General features: G+C 35.8%; 1 non-coding gene across 1 annotated transcript; it reads right to left on the bottom strand.

The window, feature by feature from the left end:
- Positions 1-12,331: 12,331 nt before the first annotated feature.
- LOC141414158 (U1 spliceosomal RNA) lies at positions 12,332-12,495 on the bottom strand. Its single transcript, XR_012439242.1, has one exon. It is a non-coding gene; the product is annotated as a U1 spliceosomal RNA (small nuclear RNA).
- Positions 12,496-15,124: the final 2,629 nt, after the last annotated feature.

Raw genomic sequence — 15,124 nt, 5'->3', positions numbered from 1 at the left:
CATGATAAAGGCTCTAAGAAAACCAGGAATGAAAGAATGTACCTCAACATTATAAGAGCTATAAATGACAAACCTACAGCCAGCCTTATTCTTAATGGTGAAAAACTGAAACCATTCCCTCTAAAATAAGGAATTAGACCTGATGCCTACTATCCCCACTCCTATTCAACGTAGTACTGGAATACCTAGCCAGAGCAATTAGGCAAGAAGAAGGAATAAAAGGAATACAAATAGGTAAAGAAACTGTCAAAATATTCCTATTTGCAGACAATATGATCCTATATCTTAAAGATCCAAAAAACTCAACTCAAAAGCTCCTAGACACCATCAACAGCTATAGCAAGGTAGCAGGATAAAAAAACAACATAGAAAAATCATTAGCATTTCTATACACTAATAATGAACAAACTGAGAAAGAATATATGAAAACAATTCCATTTACAATAGCCTCAAAAAAAAATCAAATACCTAAGAGCAAACTTAACAAAGGATATGAACAACCTCTACAAGGAAAACTATAAACTCCTGAAGAAAGAGACTGAGGAAGACTATGGAAAGTGAAGAGATCTCCCATGCTAATGGATTGGTAGAATCAGCATAGTAAAAATGGCCATACTACTAAAAGCAATCTACATGTTTAATGCATTTCCCATCAAAATTCCAATGACATCCATCAAAGAGATTGAAAAATCAACCGTTAAATTTATTTTGAAACACAAGAGACCACGAATAGCCAAGGCAATACTCAGCAAAAAGAACAATGCTGGAGGTATCACGATACCTGACTTCAAACTATATTATAAGGCAATAGCAATAAGGACAGCATGGTACTGGTACAAAAACAGACATAAAGACCAGTGGAACAGAATAGAGGACCTGGATATGAAGCCACACAACTATAACCAACTTATCTTTGACAAAGTCAGTAAAAATATACGATGGAGAAAAGACAGCCTCGTCAACAAAAACTGTTGGGAAAACCGGTTAGCAGTCTGCAAAAAACTGAAACTAGATCCATGTTTATCACCCTCAACCAATATTAACTCAAAATGGATCAAGGACCTTAATATCAGACCCCAAACTCTAAAGTTGGTACAGGAAAAAGTAGCAAATACTTTGAAACAACTAAGAGATAGCATAGATAAATGGGACTTCATAAAACTAAAAAGCTTCTGCTCAACAAAAGAAATGGTCTCTAAACTGAAGAGAACACCCACAGAGTAGGAGAAAATATTTGCCAGCTACACATCAGACAAAGGACTGATAACCAGAATATATAGGGAACTCAAATAACTAAACTCTCCCAAATTAATGAACCAATGAAGAAACGCGCAAGTAAACTAAACAAAACTTTCTCAAAAGAAGAAATTCAAATGGCCAAAAAACACATGAAAAAATGCTCACCATCTCTAGCCATTAAGGAAATGCAAATCAAAATCACACTAAGATTCCACCTCACCCCTGTTAGAATAGCCATGATTAGCAACACCAGCAACAACAGGTGTTGGTGAGGATGTGGGGAAAAAGGGAACCCTCTTACACTGTTGGTGGGAATGCAAACTAGTACAACCACTCTGGAAAAAAATTTGGAGGCTTCTTAAAAATCTAAACATAGATCTGCCATATGATCCAGCAATACAACTCTTGGGGATATACCCAAAAGAATGTGAGACAGGTTACTCCAGAGGCACCTGCACACCCATGTTTATTGCAGCACTATTCACAATAGCCAAGTTATGGAAACAGCCAAGATGCCCCACTACTGATGGATGGATTAAGAAAATGTGGTATTTACACACAATGGAGTACTACTCAGCCATGAAAAAGATTTACCTTATAATAAAATTTACCTTATCATTTGCAGGTAAATGGATGGAATTGGAGAACATCATCCTGAGCAAGGTTGGCCAGGCTCAGAAGACCAAAACTCATATGTTCTCCCTCGTGGACTTTAGATCAAGGGCAAACACAACAAGGAGATTGGACTTTGATCACATGATAAAGTGAGAGCACAAAAGGGACATATGAGGATAGGCAAGAAACCCCCCAAAAAACAAGGTAGCATTTGACGTCCTCAATGCAAAGGAACTAATGCAGAAACTTTAAAGTGGCAGAGGCCAATAGGAGAAGGGGACCAGGAACTAGAGAAAAGGTTAGTTCAAGGAGAATTAACTTAGAAGGTAACACACATGCACAGGAAATCAATGCATGTCAACTCCCTGTATAGCTATCCTTATCTCACCTGGCAAAAACCCTTGTTCCTTCCTATTATTACTTATACTCTCTCTTCAACAAAATTAGAGTTAAGGGCAAAATGGTTTCTGCCTGGTAGCGAGGGGGTAAGGTGGGGAGATTGAGGTGGCTGGGAGATAAGGAAGGGGGTGGTGGGAAGGGGGGAGAAATGACCCAAACATTCTATGCACATATGAATAAAAGAAATTAAAAGAAAAAAAAAACAAACACACAAAAAAAATTGGGGATTCAGAAGTTTGAGTGTAAAAAAACCAAACGTTTATTGAGTACCTGTTATATGTTAAGCACATCCAAATTGATCCAATCATTTGAAATATCAATGACTATCACAATTACATGGATGAGTCACTTAAGTAATGGCCAGCGATTATACAAGCAAGAATAAAAGAAGGATTAGCTCTTCCTGTGCTGTCTCCAAAGCCACCTGACTTCCCTCAGATCAGGTTGCTAATACCTCAACAAGTCAGGTACATGAGAATTTTTGTGGATAGCTTTGACCTTATCACTTATCTTATGTACCAGTTGCTGGACACCTGGAACTCATAGTATACAACCTGACTTGTTTTCTTCTTTTTAATTTTCTTTTATTGTTGTGATGGGTGGGGGTACATTGTGGCATTTACACAGGTTCTTAACATGTATCAAAAATATCATACCTCTTGTTTCCAATGGGTTTCTGGCTCAAGAGTCATGAAGTTCAACCTTTAATGTTATTACTAAATGTATGATTCCTACAGCATGGATCTTAAATATTCCCCAAAGACACATATGTTAAAAGTTTGTTCCCAAAAGTGGACCTCCTGCAGAGTGGCGGACCTTTTAAAGGTGGGATCGAGTAAGAGGTCTTCTGGTTATTGGAAGGGAGCCCTTAGGGGAGATAATGAGACCTCCATCCCCTTCCTCTTTCTCTTGTTTATTTCCCATCCTTGCTCTGCCTCACACCCCCACTATAGTATGCCACTGCAGGCCCAAAGAAATGGAGCCAAACAATCACGAAATGAAACCTCACAAACTGTGAGCCAAAATAAACATTTTTTCTTCAGAAGTTGATTATTTAAGGCATTTGTTATATAGTAACAGAAAGCTTTTTATTCATCTTTAAAATAGAAAATAACTGTACCTACTTCACCTGAGAATTAGTGAAGACCTAGCACTGTACTTGGCAGTTTTAACTCTCCATATATTTAGCTAATTTATACCTTTATGTTTTGTCCCCAATAACACCAAGTAGCCTGTAATCCATCCAAGCTGAAATAATAATAAGCTACAGTGCTATTTAAGACAAGAAGACTTTCCCTGTTCTTCAGTGGGTAATCTTGGAAAGTCATACAATTTTTCTGAAGTTTAGTTTTTAAATCTAATAAATGACAATAATTATAATCTATACCTTGCACAGCTAATTTAAAGGCTTGTGTGAGTAAATATGGATACAGAAACCAAGGTTTAGCAGGGAGATTATGTATGAAGACAACTAAAAATGATTCTGCTTAGTGTTTCATTTGACCTCTTAAGATCATTTGCACATTACAAGCATTCTGTTTACTCTTCAGTGTCCTCATAGTGCCTGGCAATGTATCAATTTTAACACCTATCACATGAGGCAATTTTTTTGCCTGTCTGTATAACAAAACTCTTAGTTTCTTGAGGATAAGGAGTGTGACTTATTTATTTTTGACTTACAGGTGTTCAGTGCAGTGATGAAAATTTAACAAGTGTGAGAAATGAAGTAAAGAATATCTAAATATTTTGAAATTTAAAGAAAATGAATAAGACAAAAGATTTTTAAATGAGAGTGAGTGGAAAGGAAGGAAGGGAAGGAAGGAGGGAAGAAAGGAGGAAAAATATAGAGTAGGAAAGAAAAAATCAAAAGAACAGAGTCAATAAAAACTTTGCTAAATTATACTGCTAATAGTTCTTTGAAGTAAAAAACTATATTGCATATCATAAAAATTTCTATGCAAAGAAATCAATGGCTTAATCAGAATTTCAAGATATTTTTTAATTATATGGGTAACAAAAGTTAAAATCTTTGATTATTATTAAGCACTATTTGGAATTTCCCCTATTTATTTTAAAATGTTGCTACTGTATACACAGAAATCATGTCCTGAAAAATTAATTTACTTCCTTTTTTTCTCATACATGAAGAGTCCCTTGTTAGGAGCAGAATAACATAGTGACCTCTGTCTTACCTCTATTCTAACACTGGTTTTATTTCCAGCTATTTACCATTGAAGTGAATGAAGACAGCACGTGAAGACTAAAAGAAAATGGAAGACCCCAGACTTTCATAAAGGGTTCATTTTCTGGTACACAGAGAGTGGGGAAATTGAGTAACAGAGGTAACCAATGTGTTGAATAAAATTTTTTTAGCAATATATTGGAATTACAAAATATTGATGACTGGGCTTCATTCCCAGTTTCTTTTCTTTTCTTTTCTTTTCTTTTTTTTTTTTTTTTTTTTTTTTAGTGTTAAGTTCTGCATTTTGTGGGAATGGGTATCAACCCAGAACATCTTGTATGCAAGACAAGCATCTACCACTGAGTCACCTGACACCTCCAGCCCTGCAATGGTATTTTAAAAAGTCACTCAGGTGATTTTAATGTGTGATACCATTTGAGAAGCATTAGTATAGGGTACATTATCTGGTAAATGTTATAATAAGTTTTCAGTTATTAGCACAAAGTGTTTTCTTTCTAAAACAAACTCATATACCCAAACACACACCTTCACATCACTGGTTTATCCATGGTTTAGAAGGTGGAGTTCAGCATCCTTACCTAGCAGCTTCCTCCTCTTGATTTACATCTCAATGTCTCCACACTGATGGAAGATTTCCAGTTGCACCAGAAACTTCCTTTTCTGCAAAACTTCCCTTGATGCTTCACACAGCACAGCCTTTTAAGTAATGTTGTATGGTGCCAGTTTCAACTCTTGTTGATGGTGTCAATCAGTCTTGTCTTTCTTGGATTCCAATATGTCTGTAAATTGTTTGTAGAGAGAATGACTCAGAGCAAAGACAGGATGAAATGGAGGCAGGGATGCCAATCTTTACCCCTGCTTTTATTTATTCTTTGAAAATTTGCAGGTTCAAGTGTCACTACTTTTAGCAAAAGCAGTTTCTAAGTACCTGCTACACCTTGATATTGTAAGTTACTTACTTTTGCAGTTATCCTGGGCTGGGAGTCCCTTGAGGTTATAAAGATAAAGGACCAAATGTGTGTATCCATGTGGGGATGAGGATATACATAGTACATAACCAACATGTATTTGTGAAATGAACTATGTTCCCACTTTGAATAACTTCATCCAGATTTAGAATTGTATTTGTCCATTTACAATAGGGAGTTGTAGGCCAGTGGCCCAAAACCAGGGATTCTACATGTCAAGTCCTGCCACTTGCCCCAGTATGCCAAATAAATAGACAGAAGATTTATTAACAAAGTCCAGGCATACCAAAGGCAGACAAAAGGTAAGCATTTTAGCCCATCTTTGAGGCACAGGCATGAACTTTGGGTTTAAATAGAGGAAGAATTGGAACAGGGCACAAGAGGCGAGCAACACTATGGTAAACAAATGACAGTGGTTCTCCATTTCTGGAAAAAGTTGTGATACATTGGAGCCTGAGTTATGGATTTTTTATATCTATATATATAAAACTGATCTACTACTGTCTTTACTATGAGTACAGATAATAGAAGAAATAGAAACTATGCTTTTTCCTTTGGATCAATTAATCCAGCCAGTCAACACTGGCTTTTAAAACTTCCAAAGGATTCCATGCAACATGTTATTAATGGCTATCATTAGGAATAATCATGAGACTTAGGACTGAACCCCTAATTAAACTTCACAAACTTCCCCACTATGAAGCATTGCAGTGCAAAAAATTACAAATTAGTGCTAGTGTTAGTCAGTTTTCTGCCACTATTACAAATATCTGAGATAACCAATTATAAAGAGAAAAGATTTAGTTTAGCTGACAGTTTTAGAAGTCCCAGTCTATGATCAGTTTGCTTTGCTTCTTTGGGACTGTGGCAAGGTACCACATTATGGAGGGAACCTGTGACAGAGAAGCACTGATCACCTCATACTCAAGGAGCAAAAGAGAGGAAGAGGAAAAGATCATGGTATTACACAATAATTTCCTTTAAGGATGTGTTACCTCAGGAGCTTCCACTAGGTCCCTTCTCTTAAACTTCCCACCACCTTAACTGGGAAACGAGCTTTTAATGTATGGTCCTTTTGAGGTTCTTTCAAGATCTAAAATATAGCCATAGTAAACAAGAACTTCACTAAAACTCTCTCAGATTATTGTCTTCTGAGCTGTGTGTCTGGTTTTCAAATGTAAACATTATATTCTAAAATAAAATGTACGAAATTATTAGAAAATTAGGAATTGAGAACATGCATCCCCTGCTGGTATTTAATATTAAAAGAACCGATGCACTTTTGTTCATCCAGCACTGATTAAAAGAATGTATAATTGTTAAAGAAATAATGACAACATAAATAAATCTAAAAGTATATAGTGTTGAACTAGTATCTAAATGAGAAGTTGAAGTAGGGATAAATATCTACAAGTTATAAAAATATTACAGCAGCAGTGAACCTTAACATGGTACACAAAATTTTGTCTAAGGAAGAAAGACAGTTGAAAGGCAAATAATTTAATATTTGACAAAGTCTTAATTGTGCTTAAATATCTAATAGAAAATATGGTTAATAATATTTATAAAAAATATTGGGTAGATTAAAGAATGAGAAAATATGTATCATAGTACCAGGCAAATTTTAGGGTTTAATATATTCCTGTCTCTTCTCTCTTTTCATTCCCAGTATATGCATATATTTTTAAAAAACATTTTTAACACAACAGACTGCAATATATATATTTATATCGCAATAGAATTCATTCTTATAAATGCTCATATATGTGCTTGTCTTGCTAAATGTGAATATTGTTATATAGTTATCTATTGGCTCATAAATATAACCTCAGAATGAAGACACCTCAAATAATAATAAGTATTTATTATTTCTCAATTTTTGTGGATCTGGCATTTGGGAGCAGCTTAGCTGATTTCTGGCTTTATGGCTCCTACAAGACTTCAATCAAGTGCAGTTGGAAGATGTGCCTCTAAGGTGGCCCATCACAGGGCTAGCAGGTTGCTTCTAGATAATGATGTAGGAAAACATGGATTCTCTACACAGTCTCTTAAGCATCCTCATGACATGGCAGATGGCTTTGCACAGAAGGAATAATTATGAACTAGTCTCAGAAGTTGAGTACATATTGTGTTGGTAACACAAATCAGTTACTACTTGATATGGTAGGAAACTAAAGAGATGTGAATATGAGGAAGCAAAAACCATTCTCTCTCTCTCTCTCTCTCTCTCTCTCTCTCTCTCTCTCTCTCTCCCACCACCATTTATATATGATTTTCTATCAGTAGCTGTGTAGCTATACCTACACACACACACACAGCACACGAACTCACACAAAACTTTTAAAAGTAATGTGTACCCTTACATGTCCAGTACATTCTGATATAATCTACTCTATATCTATTTTATTGTTAAGTAGTTATTTGGAAGCATTAAATAGCTTTTATAACCCACTCATTTATATACTATTGAATAAAAATTGCCAATATTGTTCCTAAGATTATTCACCAAAACACAGAAGGTACTGGAATGACAGAGTGTGCAGAAAGAATGGATTAAGGGCACACTAAACTCAAGTTCACAAAAAGTAGGCTTCAACATTGTCCATAGCACATTGGAGATAAATACAGGTCCCATAATCTGTGTACTACACAAACCAGAAAGCAGCACTGAGAACTGTGAATAATTGCACCAGAGCAACAACCACAAAACCAAAACCATCCCAAGCAAACATGGGTGTATATTTACCCCTCCCATAACCATTATATTTGAAAAGTCTTGAGCAATAGAAGACGAAGACACTTTATTATGGCTGTATGTATTATTTGCATACAGTAATCAGTGCCTTTTGCTAAGAACAAAATATCTCACAGTGCCCCCCGTGTAAGAATTAAATGAAGTCATGCAGAAAGTGCCCTTTATGTAATGAGCAGTACATAGGTCTTTTTAACTCTGCTTGGATGCTTTCTTCTTAGAAAAGAAAGGGACTGGTTACTATCTGAAGATAGTAGTACCCAGAATCAAAAATAATACTCTTATGTGAATTCTAGCAAAGAACAATCACCAATTTCTCATGAGGAGGATTTAGAATTAGCCATCAGATCCCAATGTGTATATTACAGGGTTAATGGTTTCATATTTTCATTACAAACTAAAGGTATTTTATTCCCATCAGATCATGTGTTCACCTTCTCAAAAACTGCATATCCATGCCTACATCCATTGGCCAAGTAGAACTCAGCAAAAAAGTTATACTGCAAGACTGAAGGTCTCTGGGTTAAGTAAATTTTACATGATAATATGCCACACCTAGCTTGCATTAAGAGTGTGTGTATGTGTGTATGTGTGTGTGTGTGCGTGCTTTCCTCATAGTGAATAATCTAAGCTTATTCTATTCCTTAAATGTTCAGGAAATCTAAAGCAACACTTGGAAACACTTCTAACCAATCAGCATTAATTACAGAACAAAAATTAATGCATCAACTCATATAAAGAACAAGAGAACAACTTCTCAAAGACAGATAAATTCACAAGTGAATATAATATTATTGAGAATAATTTCTGTGATATGTACTATATTAGGACTTTCACTTACTCTAAGTCATTTACTTTTAGTTCTAATTATCTCAATTGCAGCCCATATAGAAAACAGTGGGGTTTAAGAGAGCTGAAATAATTTACTTAACTTCTATAGTAAGAGATAATTGTGTAATTGAAATATTGGTCTCCTGACTATTATGCTTGGACTGTATCCTTCACTCTAATACCTCAGTGAAATGCTTTCTAGTTTGTTTATATACCCAAGAAACAATTTCTTGGCTACTGGAGTTTTTTATTTAGTTTGAGTTTTATACTCTGCTCCGTGTGCTCAAACTGTAGCAGTGGTAGAGTGAAGGCAAATATTACCCAGCAATAGGGTAAGGGTTGGGGACATTCTTTTCCCTATGATGTTGGCTGCAATTCCTCTGGGATAAATAAATCTATAGAAGAGATTCTTGCAATCAACCACCACCAAACCTGAAGATATAGCCACTTAGTGCAAAATAAGAATTGTTGCTTGTGTTGTTTACCTGTAAAAATGTCCAAAGTACACCTGTTCTTCTCTTCACCCTCTTTCTGTATGTATCTGTGAAGGAAGTAGGTGAGCAAACATAGGACTGAAAGAAAAGGGGCAAAATTTCTATTTTTCATGTTCACCAGTCACTTCTCTTAGTTATATAGTGGATGCAGGAGCCTTGAATTTTTCCTTTCACTGTTTTCCCTCTCTCTCCTATTTGGTACATTCTAAATACAGTACTTGAAAAGACTGTACTCAATGCTCAGACTCTTCTGAGCTCATGCTTCATTGGCATATTGTTTTGGAGACACTTAATAACCTCTGTAAATACAAGTTGCTGTACTACAAAGTGGAAGGTGTTAATACCATAAGTCCAATAATTCTAGAGGAGAGGGAAAAAAACTTGTAGGTTATAATTTAGAGTCATTTCATACCTTTGGGTCTATTCTGGAAAAGATTGTTTAAATGAGACAATAAGAGGAAACCAATTTACAACATGAAATAAGCAGAGCTCATGTTTCCATATTGCTAAAAGGCAAGGTTAGATGAACACTGTACAGTTATCATAAAAGTTTTATCAAGAAGCTGCAGTACCTTTAATAATTCATTTTTTACTTTCTTGCAAGAACTCTTCTATATGCATTTAAAATGTTGTTTTCATTTTCCTGAAAGAACTGACTTTGGAAAGGGCTCAGTCTCTAACTATATGACATCAAATTTATTATCAAGGAGTCCTGATTAATATAAACTGGCTTTTAATCCCTTCTCTTTCAAGTTATATATCTTTTAATTGATTGTATTATCAAAAGCATCTTCTTTCTTATCTAAATTGATTTAATGACATATTGAAGGAAATACAAAATTATGTATTCTGATCATTCTGAGAGGCTTAAAGAAATTATACTGCATGGGCTAATATGTCTTATGAAGAACTAGCATTATTAGGCATCCATCTTATTTCCTTCCAACACCTTAATGAATGGAAATCTGTAGATTGCTAAATATATAACCTGCAAAAACTGTAACGATCCATTTCAGAAAGCATGTAGCTTAAGGCATGGTAAAAGCTGTGTGATATCACACTGATTAAACTGAGTCAAAGCTTCAACAGCACACAGATGAGTGATCAAATGTAGACATGGTTTGTCTGATTATTCTTGGATATAGAGAAGCCAGTGGACCTTTGTTTGATATAATTTAATTGCACAACACATCCACCTAGCTGTCATCCTGACTTCAGTATATCTTGTCAGATTATTGTTTAAGGCATCATCTGGCAACTGAATAACATGAAAATGTAACTCATGGTGGGAAGGAATAAAAACTCAAAAATTTATTAAATTAAAAAATGCAAAGTTGGAAGCTTGAATCCATAATAAAATATACTGGCCACAGCCTGACATTCCTAAATTGAGCAAATGTGAGTTTTTTTAATGTGTTGAAAGATTCTAGTATCCATGCTATGGTTTGATAATTTCCAAATTATGGAGTATAAAACTTAATTAACCCAGGGAGTAGCAAAAACAAACCAGCACAACAAAAATAGGCTCTGTAACTTCCTAGTTTGATGATTCTTATAATTAACAAACAAATGTTTGTGGAATATAAATTTTTCATTTAAACATTGCATCAAATACATTCTGAGTGTTATTTTTTGTGATAGGAATAAGTATTTTTGCAAAGATGTGTGAAAAAAGCATTTTTAATACATTTAAGACTATTTTTAATAAAAAGTCTTGAGTCCAACAACATAGAGATAGTTTACAAAATATAGACCTAGGTCTTTACCTCTCAACCTCAACTGAATAATGCTTTTTATTTGATCATTTAATGAGCCAAATCCACATAAGATGTCCAGAAAAGCAAAGAGCATTCACTCAAAGGATCTGAAGGAGAGGTGGAAAGTCACTACATAAGTGTCCAAAAAGAGCTTGTTTGTTTAAAGTAAATAGGATTTTTGACCGCAAGAGAAAAATAGCCATTTTTGTTCCACCCTTTCATGTCTTCTTGTCAGCTACTCCCACATCGACACAGCTGATCCAGGATGGAATTAAGAGGAACATGCGGAAAAGGGACCTTTGCATAGCAGTGCTAAAAAGCAAAGTTTTCTTTGAACGCACTTCTGACAGATACTTTTCCTTGTCCTAAGCTTGATCTAGACCATACAGTCAAGACTAGTAGAAATCAAGGCATAACCTGGGAACACAGTGTATTGATATTTGTGGATGTGTGCGAGCGCGTATGGGTGTGTGTATGTGTGTGTGTGTGTGTGTGTGTGTGTGTAGAGAGGGAGAGAGAGTTAGGTAGAAAGAGATTATAAACTCACAGAAATTACCTTTGTTCTTGTGTGCTTATTCGTATATGCATAGAGATTACATATATACATGTGTCACGATCATGTCTGCATACTTATGGAGATTATATATTATCAATATGAAGAGACTGTGTGTGTTTGTGCATGTGTACAGAAAAAGAAAAATAAAGGAGAGAAAGAAAGTTTTGGTGTGCCAATTGAAAGGGGGCATCTATAGATTACTTGGATTCAAATCTGATTTTATCATTAAGCCTTAGTTTACTCATGTGTAATATGTGGTTAATAATAGAACCTAATATATAAGGTTGTTGTGAAGAAAATGAGACAGAATGTGTTTGCATGTAATAAATGCTATATTTTAGAGCACCTCCTCATCAGCTAATAGCAAGAGATTCTATCTAGAAGTTTATATCTTCACTAATCCATTCATCCTTCATACATTATCCAGCAGCTGGTGCAAGGCAGAGAGTAAGTTGTATGTACACAGGGGACATAGCTATGAGTAAGAGAAATACGATCTTGACACTTTTTTTTTTAACAGAGGAGAACACAAACGCAGTCCCCCACTACCACAGATTATGCAGTCAAGTTTCCCATATTTGGGGAAATCGCAGGGGTCAGCACATCCAGAGTGCAATGGATAAGCCTTGCCCTGGGAAAACCACCTTTGTGATCATGCTATCTCCCCTGCCAAGTAAGTATGATCTTAATACTTTTGAGTCCCAGAATGTGATAACAAATTTCAGCCAATAAATATTTGATACACTGTAATCACTCAGTGTACAATTAGACACCCAAAAGAAAGGTGCTATAATAGCTTAGAAAAAGGGAGGTGTAGATTGATTTGATTGGCAAAAAGAGGAGAATTCTCTTGAGAAGTAAAATTTAACTAAAGATCTAAAGAATGAGCTGGTGGTTACATGGAAAGTAAAGGAAGATAGCCCAAGGCAGGAGAACCCTGTATGGACGTGCCACATGGGAGGAAGCACAGCACATGGACAGAGTTTATTGGTGAACAACACCAGGTACAGCTGGAGTGCTGTCGTCAAACAAATCCTCACTGGCTGTATCAGAGATTTATGGTTAGATCTGAAGAGTTATGGAGGCATTTCAATGTTTTAATGATGAAAATGACCAGTTGTTTAACATATTCAATAGATTTTCCTATTTGCAACCAAGAGAAGTGATTAGAGGGGCCAAGAGGTTAAGCTGAGAGACCCATTGGGAATCTAATGCTGTCCTCTTGGAGGGAGAAGATGGTGACTTAGACAAGCATGTGAAGGTAGTAAAAATGGAGTAAAGTAGACTGAATCAAGAGAGGTGATAGAACCCATACAACCTACAATGTCATATTGAATACAAATGGCATGGTGATGGATGATCAATCTGTTCAGAGCATGAACCAAGTTAGCCACTAAGGAGCAACTGGAATTCTCTGGAATCTCTTTGCCAAAGGGACTGGTGAGAACTGAGTATAGATTTTAAAGAACTGTCAAGGAAAAGACCGTTGGTACCCATGAAGGGATAAAGGACATGGTACAACACTGATATAAAAGTTACCTCCATCCATGACTTAAATAAAACTGCCTGCAGGACAAGACGGTGTTTGAAGTTAGTGCCAGGTATGTCCAGGTACATGTGCCTATGCCTCTGCAGAAAGGGAATGGAGAAAACAGATGTGCAGCCAGACTCTCTGGGTTCAGATCCTGACTCTGTCACTTACTTTTGGTCAATTTCTTAAACTCTCTGTGCCTCAGTATATCTCCCTATAAAATTGCAATGATAATACGTGTCTCATAAGGTGACTGCAAAGTTCAAATGAATGAATAAACCAGAGATGTCATGACATAAATAAATGTTAGGTTTTATTCATATTTGAAGTCAATCAGTTCATAGATTGGAAGTGGCGCTGCCTGAATCAGAATGAGTTTGTAAGCCCACAACAGAGTGTGACAATGTGTTACAACACAGACTTTAGCTATGTAGGGAGGAAAGATATATATTGCATGCTTTCTCTCATATGTGGACTCTGGACCCAAAAAAGTAGTAATTATGACATGATTGCAAGATGGGGACTTTGAGGGTAACCAGTGGGAGGAGAGAAGAAGAAAAATGATAAGAGGGGTGAATATGAGCAAAATACATTGTGTGTGTATGAAAGCAGAATGAAATGAAACCCACTAAAACCTACAAAGAGAGCAGAGGAGTGAGAGGGTGAATTTGACCAAAATACATTATATGCATGTATGGAAATATCACAATGAAACCCCTTTGTGTAATTAATATATACTAATAAAGGATTAGGAACACAGAAACCAGATTCAATAAACCAATTCCAAGCTGCTAGAAGAAAGAGTCAAAACACTGCTTTCTGTATCCAAACATTGCTGCTTTGGGGAAGTGGGGGACAAGAATAAGGGACAAATTGGTTGATCTGTGAGATAAGTCAGTGTTTTGAAGACTATGGGAATAGAGAGATAGACTGATTAAAGGAAGAAGTAGGATGGATTCTTTCATTTTTTGCAAGAAAACTTAATTCCTTATAAAAATTGATTTCATTTTCCAAGTTCCAAGGCACTTCCAATTACCTTGTACTTTTGCAGACCATAAAGCTCAAGATTCAAGCTCATTTTTAAAAATACAATTTTAATCCATTCTAAAAGTTTTTGCAAAGGTATTGCATGTCAGAGGGGCAAATTAACAAAGGAAAAATGGACTAAGAATAAGTCACACACAGTTTTTACTTAAAAGGAGAAAAAGAAAAAACATTTTGATCTGATCTTCCCAGTCTAGAAACAACAAAAAATTTCTCCTCATTTCCCCAAAGAGCATTTTCCTGCTTTAAAACACTCAGAAATTTAGCATTTGGTGTGTGGCTAGCTTTGCAGCACTGAATAATGACTGTTATTGTTTGGAAATGTTAATTAAAAAGACAACGTTTTTCTACAAATCTCAGCAAGAGACTTTTATGTCTACCTTGTAGCTGAAGTTTGTCTTTTGCTTAGGATTCAGAGATAATATCTGGGTAGTATTAAGCTGGACCCATCATTACTCCTGTCACAATAGATGGCTGTGGGTGCCGGTAATGGGCCTCAGAGCCATCTACCTCCAGGTCACTAGTTCAGATATGGCTCTGGCTAAGAGTGAATGAGAATCATTATTCTCCCAGAGCTATGAAAACCATTTTCTAGGATAAGCCTGCAATGTCTGGCCAATATCTAGGACAAAGAGGTACTAATTACAGCACTATACTTTATTAATTATCTCTGTTAAAATAATAATATCAGATGCCTGGAAATGACTCAAAGAAAATGACTCATATTTTTTTTAT

The sequence above is a fragment of the Castor canadensis genome, chromosome 11 (genome assembly GCF_047511655.1).
Source record: "Castor canadensis chromosome 11, mCasCan1.hap1v2, whole genome shotgun sequence".
Lineage (NCBI taxonomy): Eukaryota > Metazoa > Chordata > Mammalia > Rodentia > Castoridae > Castor > Castor canadensis.
Note: the sequence above shows the minus strand (reverse complement) of the source record. Positions and strands in the feature narration are given on the sequence as shown.